The sequence below is a fragment of the Salmo salar genome, chromosome ssa16 (genome assembly GCF_905237065.1).
Source record: "Salmo salar chromosome ssa16, Ssal_v3.1, whole genome shotgun sequence".
Classification (NCBI taxonomy): domain Eukaryota; kingdom Metazoa; phylum Chordata; class Actinopteri; order Salmoniformes; family Salmonidae; genus Salmo; species Salmo salar.
Genome location: NC_059457.1, coordinates 47945698 through 47954596, shown reverse-complemented (window position 1 = coordinate 47954596; position 8899 = coordinate 47945698). Strand labels below are relative to the sequence as shown.

Below are 8899 nucleotides of genomic sequence, written 5' to 3'. Positions count from 1 at the left end.
CTCTTTGTGCATTAGCTGTTCCTCAACAGTGGAGTTCAAGAGTATGAAAATACGGCTTTGTGCTTGGATTGGACTGGCAGACTTGAGAAAATTGTTTTTTCTTTTTGGTGAACAACCAACCAGAGGCGGGCGTATTTACCAGAGTATGAGGCATTTCTCCCCGTTTTCTAATGGTAATTATTCAGTGCGCGAATAATTAAAAAAGGAGCTGCAATAACACCTGCGTGTTGTTGTGCATTTTCATAACACCGTTCTATCATTAATATTCATTCAGTTTTAATTTTTTTATTTTTATTATTTCACCTTTATTTAACCAGGTAGGCCAGTTGAGAACAAGTTCTCATTTACAATTGCGACCTGGCCAAGATAAAGCAAAGCAGTTCGACACATACAACAACACAGAGTTACACATGGAGTAAAACAAACATACAGTCAATAATACAGTAGAAAAATAAGTCTATATACAATGTGAGAAAATGAGGTGAGATAAGGGAGGTAAAGGCAAAAAAGGCCATGGTGGCGAAGTAAATACAATATAGCAAGTAAAACACTGGAATGGTAGACATGTAGTGGAAGAAAGTGCAAAGTAGAAATATAAATATAAATAATGGGGTCGAAAGGAGCAAAATAAATACAGTAGGGGAAGAGGTAGTTGTTTAGGCTAAATTATAGATGGGCTATGTACAGGTGCAGTGGTCTGTGAGCTGTTCTGACAGCTGGTGCTTAAAGCTAGTGAGGGAGATAAGTGTTTCCAGTTTCAGAGATCTATGTAGTTCGTTCGAGTCATTGGCAGCAGAGAACTGGAAGGAGAGGCGGCCGAAGGAGGAATTGGCTTTGGCGGTGACCAGAGAGATATACCTGCTGGAGCGCGTGCTACAGGTGGGTGCTGCTATGGTGACCAGTGAGCTGAGATAGGGGGGGACTTTACCTAGCAGGGTCTTGTAGTTTTACTGTCATTATTGTAATATTTATTACATAATCTCGCTGTATAACACATTATATAATGTATAAATATGAATGTATCTTTCACTATAATGGTTAGCTGCATACTCCATGGTTCCGTTTGACTATTGAATCTAAAATGGTTACATTGGTGTAAGTCATAGGGTGGTAACCTTGCTTACATGTATCCAATATAGTATAGATCAAACCACGTACATGTGCTAACCTCAAGGGAACAAGGAAGAAATGATGCATTTGTAAATTATTCAAACAGGGCCCTGGCTGTCAGTTGCTCTGGATAAGAGCATCTGCTGAATGACCCAATATCTCTCCCCAAGGTATTGACTACAGTGGTGGAAAAAGTGCAAACTTGTCATACTTGAGTAAAAGTAAAGATACCTTAATAGAAAATTGTGAAAGTGGGCTATGCACCTTTAAATTTAGCGGAGAGCTCTAGGGGAAGTCACACTTTAACTAATAGCTGAGACAGACGGTGTCGGTCCACGGATCCTTGGGACGTCCCTACTCCATTGAAGTTGACATTTAAAATGTTTAAGGTACGGGTTCATGTTAATGTTAGGATTAGGTAAGAGTATGGGTTAATGTTAGGGAACCCAAGGATCACAGATGGCACTGACCGTCGGTCCGCTCCCATCAATGACCGTAGTAAACGGTCATTCAGTCACTAGTGGCGGGAGAGATCCGTGCGCACTGACTGAAGTTAAACAAACTGCTTTATCCGTTTTGCATGAACAATATTGAACATTATTTTTGATTGTTGATAATATCTCCACTAGTAATTAGTTGAATTTGCCAACTGTAGCCTACATACGTACCAAAATATGGAGATGTTATGTTATTATTAGCAGGCTACGTACGATCAGCTATGCAAAAGGAGAAGAGAGTTGTGCTGGACAAAACCGTGGAAAATATCAAAAGAAACTGTGAAAGAAGGTACTGTAGCTAGACCTACTTTTGCATTAATTCAAGTGCTTTATTGGCATGAGAAACGTATGTTAACATTGCCAAAGCAAGTGAAGTAGATAATATACAAAAGTGAAATAAACAATACAAATTAACAGTAAACATAACTCTCACAGAAGTTCACTGACTCTCACTGAGTCTGTACTTAGTCAAAGCTTTTCTTACGTTTGGGTCAGTCACAGTGGTCAGGTATTCTGCCACTGTGTACTCTCTGTTTAGGACCAAATAACATTCTAGTTCTAGTCTTCTAGTCTTTCTCTGACTGTCTCTCACCCACTCTCTCAAATCTTTAATTCTCTGTCTTTCTCTCTCTCTCTCTCTCTCTCTCTGTGTCTTTGTCTGACATGTGTTCTTTATTTCTCTCTACCTTCTTTCTCTCTACCTTCTTTCTCTCTATTGACTGTTTTGATTAATTTGAGTGATTTCCACAAGCGAAAATCTGTGATTTCATAATGTCATGCTGTAATGTCTTCCCTCCCCTCAGAGCCCATGGAGACTGCAGTGTCTACATGTCATTAGTTCCATGATCCTACTGACATCACACTATCCAGGACACATCTCCTGGACTGGTATGACTAGGGGAATAGAGAGCTACCCTGGAGAGCCATGGTAAAGAGAATGACATAATGCTCTCATTACAGTTTCAAGGCATGATCAATCAATCAAATGTATTTATGAAGCCCTTCTTACATCAGCTGATGTCACAAAGTGCTGTACAGAAACCCAGCCTAAAACCCCAAACAGCAAGCAATGCAGGTGTAGAAGCACGGTGGCTAGTAAAAACTCCCTAGAAAGGCCAGAACCTAGGAAGAAACCTAGAGTGGCCAGTCCTCTTCTGGCTGTGCCGGGTGGAGATTACAACAGAACATGGCCAAGATGTTCAAATGTTCATAGATTACTAGCACGGTCAAATAATAATAATCACAGTGGTTGTCGAGGGCGCAACAGGTCAGCACCTCAGGAGTAAATGTCAGTTGGCTTTTCATGATCTATCTAGTGGGCCTTTTTGTCATTTATCTGCCTCGTTTCGTCTCAAGTTTGGGTCTCCGAAATCATGTTACAGCAGACACAGGTTGCCACTGTGATCGATTACTACCTAATGGTCATACTTGAGTAAAAGTAAAGATGCCTTAATTGAAAATGACTCAAGTGAAAGTCACCGAGTAAAATACTACTTTAGTAAAAGTCTAAAAGGGGTTTTAAATATATATAAGTATCAAAAGTAAATGTAATTGCTAAAATTAATGTTTTTAAAAAGTTTTTAAAATGTACAGATAGACAGGGGCACACTCAAATACTCAGACATCATTTACAAATGAAGCATTTGCGTTTAGTGAGTCTGCCACATCAGATAGAGTAGGGATAACCAGGGATGTCCTCTTGATAAGTGTGTGAATTGGACCCTGTTCCTGTCCTGCTAAGCATTCAAAATGTAATGAGTACTTTTGGGTGTCATGTAAAATGTGTGGAGTAAAAAGTCCATTATTTTATTTAGGAATGTAGTGGAGCAAAAGTAAAAGTTGTCAAAAATATAAATAGTGAAGGAAAGTACAGATACACCAAAAAACGACTTAAGTCGTACTTTAAAGTATTTTTACTTAAGTACTTTACAACACTGTTAGTAGATGAAGGTAAGCCAGTCTGTCTGTCTAGTATGAAGTCTGAACTTGATTTGTGGTGGCAGGTAGCGTTGCGGTTAAGACCATTGGGCCAGTAACCGACAGGTTGTTGGCTCGAATCCCTGAGTCGACTTGGTAAAAAATCTGCCGATGTGCCCTTGAGCAAGGCACTTAACCCTTATTGCTCCTTTAAGTCACTGGATAAAAGTGTCTGCTATCTGACAAAAATGTACATTTGAGCAGACTTAGTAAACACGTAAATAATGCATTTTGGATTGATCTCTTCTTGTTGTGTTTTAGCCTGGTTCTTTTCCAACGGTGGCCAACAGTACAGGATCTTGTAGCAGCTACACTGGAGGTGATTAAAATTAATGTAAATAAGGGTGTGTGAAACGCAAAAGTTTGTGCATTCTGACCATCTTGTCATGCTTTTCATCTGCACAGGAAGTCAATCAGATGTGGGCGGGGCTTGGTTACTACTCCCGGGGAAGATCTGCATATATATAGCAGATAGTATTTACTGTATGTTCTTGCAAAAGAAAGGCTTACCACAACACAAACGTGTCACTTGTATAATATGACAAGTGGAGAGCACTCTTTGGTTAATTTTGTCAACTGCCTTTGTGCCTCTGTCTCTGTCAAAAATAGGATCTTATCTTAGGTCTTTGCCTGTCTGTTTAGTTGGAGATGTGGTTGTGACATGTACTGTGTTGTTATAAACTTTTGAGCGTGTGTTTTCTGTCTGTAGTGAGTTCTGAGTGTGTGTTGTTTTTGTTGTCCTGTCTGACTGTGATGTGTAGTACAGGTATTATCAGAGCTGGGAGGAGAGATGCCCAGGACGGTTGAGGCTTTGCTGAAACAGCTGCCTGGAGTGGGCCGCTACACCGCTGGTCCATCACACTGGGGCAGGTCAGAGCTCCCTCTCTGCGGGCACACACACACAGGCACGCTCACACACACCTTTGCTCTCACCCTTTTGACTGTCTTAACTCCAGATCTACCTACATATGTTTTCAAATATTTTTACCCATCACCTCTTTGAAGTCATTGTTCACTGACATGACCTGTGACCTCTGTTGCCCCGGTGACGGGAGCTGTTGGGAATGTGATCCGGGTCCTGTGTCGTGTGCAGGCTATAGGGGCAGACAGTACAAGGTGAGGTTGAGATCCTCAGAGTTTTTTTCTTCTAATGGTGACTCTTCAGGGGATATTTAACGCTGATACCGACACCAATTATTGGAGGACCAAAAAAAGCAGATACCGATTAATCGGCCGATTTTTATATATATATTTGTAATAATGACAATTACAACAATACTGAATGAACAATGAACCCTTTTATTTTAACTTAATATAATACATAAATACAATCTATTTAGTCTCAAATAAATAATGAAACATGTTCAATTTGGTTTAAATAATGCAAAAACACAGTGTTGGAGAAGAAAGTAAAAGTGCAATATGTGCCATGTAAAAAAGCTAACGTTTAAATTCATGGCTCAGAACATGAGAACATATGAAAGCTGGTGGTTCAATATTCCCAGTTCTTCAATATTCCCAGATAAGAAGTTTTAGGTTGTAGTTATTATAGGAATTATGACACGTCGACTATTTCTCTCTATACCATTTGAATTTCATATACCTTTGACTATTGGATGTTCTTATAGGCACTATAGTATTGCCAGCCTAATCTCGGGAGTTGATAGGCTTGAAGTCATAAACAGCGCTGTGCTTCAAGCATTGCTAACAGCTGCTCGCAAACGCAGTAAAGTGCTGTTTGAATGAATGCTTACGAGCCTGCTGCTGCCTACCACCGCTCAGTCAGACTGCTCTATCAGTATCAAATCATAGACTTAATTATAATAAACACACAGAAATACGGGCCTTTGGTCATTAATATGGTCAAATCCGGAAACTATCTATCAAGGCACAAGGTGAGACCTAGATGCAGACACAGGAGGCAGATGGTTGGAGTCTTAAAATATTTATTAATCCAAAGAGGTAGGCAAGAGAATGGTCGTGGACAGGCGAAAAGGTCACAACCAGATCAGAGTCCAATAGGTACCGGCAGGCAGGCAGAATCAAGGTCAGGTCAGGCCGGATGATCAGGCAGGCAGGAAAGTAGTCCAGAGTCAGGCAGGGGTCAGAACCAGGAGGACTATGAAAAGAGAATAGAAAAGGAGTACGGGAAAAACACGCTGGTTGACTTGACTAAACAAACAAGACGAACTGGCACAGAGAGACAGGAAACACAGTGATAAATACACTGGGGAAAATAAGTGACACCTGGGGGGGAGACAATCACAAGGACAGGTGAAACAGATCAGGGCGTGACACTATAATTTTGAAAACAAAACGTTTATTCTTTCAGTGAAATACAGAACCATTCTGTATTTTGTCGAACGGGTGGCAACCAAGTCTAAATATTGCTGTTACATTGCACAACCTTCATGTTATGTCATAATTATGTAAAATTCTATCAAATTAATTACGGTCTTTGTTAGAAAGAAACACAGTTCGCAACGAGCCAGGCAGCCCAAACTGCATATACTCTGACTCTGCTTGCACTGAACGCAAGAGAAGTGACACAATTTCCCTAGTTAATATTGCCTGCTAACATGCATTTATTTTAACTAAATATGCAGGTTTAAAAATATATACTTCTGTGTATTGATTTTAAGAAAGGAATTGTTGTTTATGGTTAGGTACATTTGTGCAACAAATGTGCTGTTTTCGCAAATGCGCTTTTTAAAAATCATCACCTGTTTGGCGAAGTTGAATTAGGCTGTGATTCGATGATAAATTAACAGGCACCGCATTGATTATATGCAACGCAGGACAAGCTAGTTAACCTAGTAATATCATCAACCATGTGTAGTTAACTAGTGATTATGTGAAGATTGATTGTTTTTTATAACATAAGTTTAATGCTAGCTAGCAACTTACCTTGGCTCCTTGCAGCTACAGGTCCTTTTGATGCTGCACTCGCGTAACAGGTGGTCAGCCTGCCATGGAGTTTCCTCATGGATTGCAATGTAATCGGTCATAATCGGCGCCCAAAAAGGCCGATTACCGATTGTTATGAAAACTTGAAAAACTTGAAAACTTGAAAAACTTGAAACTTGACCTCTATCAGTATGTAGGTGTAGGTAGAGTTATTAAAGTGACTATGCATAGATGACAACAGAGAGTGGCAGTGGTGTGGAGAGGGGAGGGGGGGGGCAATGCAAGTAGTCTGGGTAGCCATTTGACTAGATGTTCAGGAGTCTTATGGTTTGGGGGTAGAAGCTGTATAGAAGCCTCTTGGACCTAGACTTGGCGCTCCAGTACCTCTTGCCGTGCGGTAGCAAAGAGAATAGTATATGACTAGGGTGGCTGGAGTCTTTGACAATTTTTAGGGCATTCCTCTGACACCGCCTGGTATAGAGGTCCTGGATGGCAGGAAGCTTGGCCCCAGGGATGTACTGGGCCGTTCACACTACCCTCTGTAGTGCCTTGTGGTTGGAGGCCGAGCAGTTGCCATACCAGGCAGTGATGCAACCGGTCAGGATGCACTCGATGGTGCAGCTGTAGAACCTTTTGAGGATCTGAGGACCCATGCCAAATCTTTTCAGTCTCCTGAGGGGGAATAATTTTAGTTGTGCCCACTTCACGACTGTCTTGGTGTGCTTGGACCATGTTAGTGTGTTGGTGATGTGGACACCAAGGAACTTGAAACTCTCAACCTGCTCCACTGCAGCCCTGTCGATGAGAATGGGGCAGTGCTCGGTCCTCTTTTTCCTGTAGTCCACAATCATCTCCTTTGTCTTGATCACGTTGAGGGAGAGGTTGTTATCCTGGCACCACACGGCCAGGTCTCTCCTCCCTATAGGCTGTCTTGTTGTTGTCGGTGATCAGGCCTACCACTGTTGTGTCATCGCGCAAATTTAATGATGGTGTTGGAGTCATGCCTGGCCGTGCAGTCATGGGTGAATAGGGAGTACAGGAGGTGGCTGAGCATGCACCCCTGAGTGGCCCCTGTGTTGAGGATCAGCGTGGCGGATGTGTTGTTACCTACCCTTGCCACCTGGGGGCGGCCAGTCAGGAGGTCCAGGATCCAGTTGCAGAAGAAGGTGTTTAGTCCCAGGGTCCTTAGCTTGTTGATTAGCTTTGAGGGCACTATGGTGTTGAACGCTGAGCTGTAGTCAATGAATGGCATTCTCACATAGGTGTTCCATTTGTCCCGGTGGGAAAGGGCAGTTTGGAGTGCAATAGAGGTTGCATTGTCTGTGGATCTGTTGGGGCGGTATGCAAATTGGAGTGGGTCTAGGGTTTCTGGGATGATGGTGTTGATGTGAGTCATGACCAGTCTTTCAAAGCACTTCATGGCTACATACATGAGTGCTACGGGTCAGTAGTCATTTAGGCAGGTTACCTTAGTGTTCTTGGGCACAGGCACTACTAAGATCGAGTCGTACTACACCATCTGTGACGCTCGTTGGATGTGGCAGGGCTTGCAAACCATTACAGACTACAAAGGGAAGCACAACCGAGAGCTGCCCAGTGATCCTCAACACAGGGGCCCCTCAGGGGTGCGGGCTCAGCCACCTGCTTAAAACATGTTGGTATTACAGACTCGGAGAGGGAGAGGTTGAAAATGTCAGTGAAGACACTTGCTAGTTGGTCAGCGCATGCTCGCAGTACACATCCTGGTAATCCGTCTGGCCCTGCGGCCTTGTGAATGTTGACCTGTCTAAAGGTCTTACTCACATCGGCTGCGGAGAGCATGATCACACAGTCTTCTGGTTGCTGGTGCTCTCATGCATGTTTCAGTGTTATTTGCCTCGAAGCGAGCATAGAAGTAGTTTAGTTCATCTGGTAGGCTCGTGTCACTGGGCAGCTCTCGGCTGTGCTTCCCCTTGTAGTCTGTAAAGGTTTGCAAGCCCTGCCACATCCGACGAGCATCACAGCCGGTGTAGTACGACTCAATCTTAGTCCTGTATTGACGATCTGCCTGTTTGAGGGTTCGTCAGAGGGCATAACGGGATTTTTTATAAACTTCCGGGTTAGAGTCCCACTCCTTGAAAGCGGCAGCTCAAGCCTTTAGCTCAGTGTGGATGCTGCCTGTAATACATGGCTTCTGGTTGGGGTATGTACGTCCGGTCACTGTGGGGACGACATCATCGATGTACTTATTGTTAAAGCCAGTGACTGATGTGGTGTACTCTTCAATGCCATCGGAAGAATCCCGGAACATATTCCAGTCTGTGCTAGCAAAACAGTCCTGTAGCTTAGCATCCGCTTCATCTGACCACTTTTTTATTGATCTGGTCACTGGTGCTTCCTGCTTTACTGTGGATGGGATTATGGTCAGA

General features: G+C 42.7%; 1 long non-coding RNA gene across 1 annotated transcript; it reads left to right on the top strand.

Moving 5' to 3' along the window:
• The first annotated feature begins 1416 nt into the window (after window positions 1-1416).
• Window positions 1417-4958, top strand: LOC123727845 (uncharacterized). Its single transcript, XR_006759777.1, has 4 exons — window positions 1417-1499; window positions 2411-2535; window positions 3846-3903; window positions 4346-4958. It is a non-coding gene; the product is annotated as an uncharacterized lncRNA (long non-coding RNA).
• The last annotated feature ends 3941 nt before the right edge of the window (window positions 4959-8899 follow it).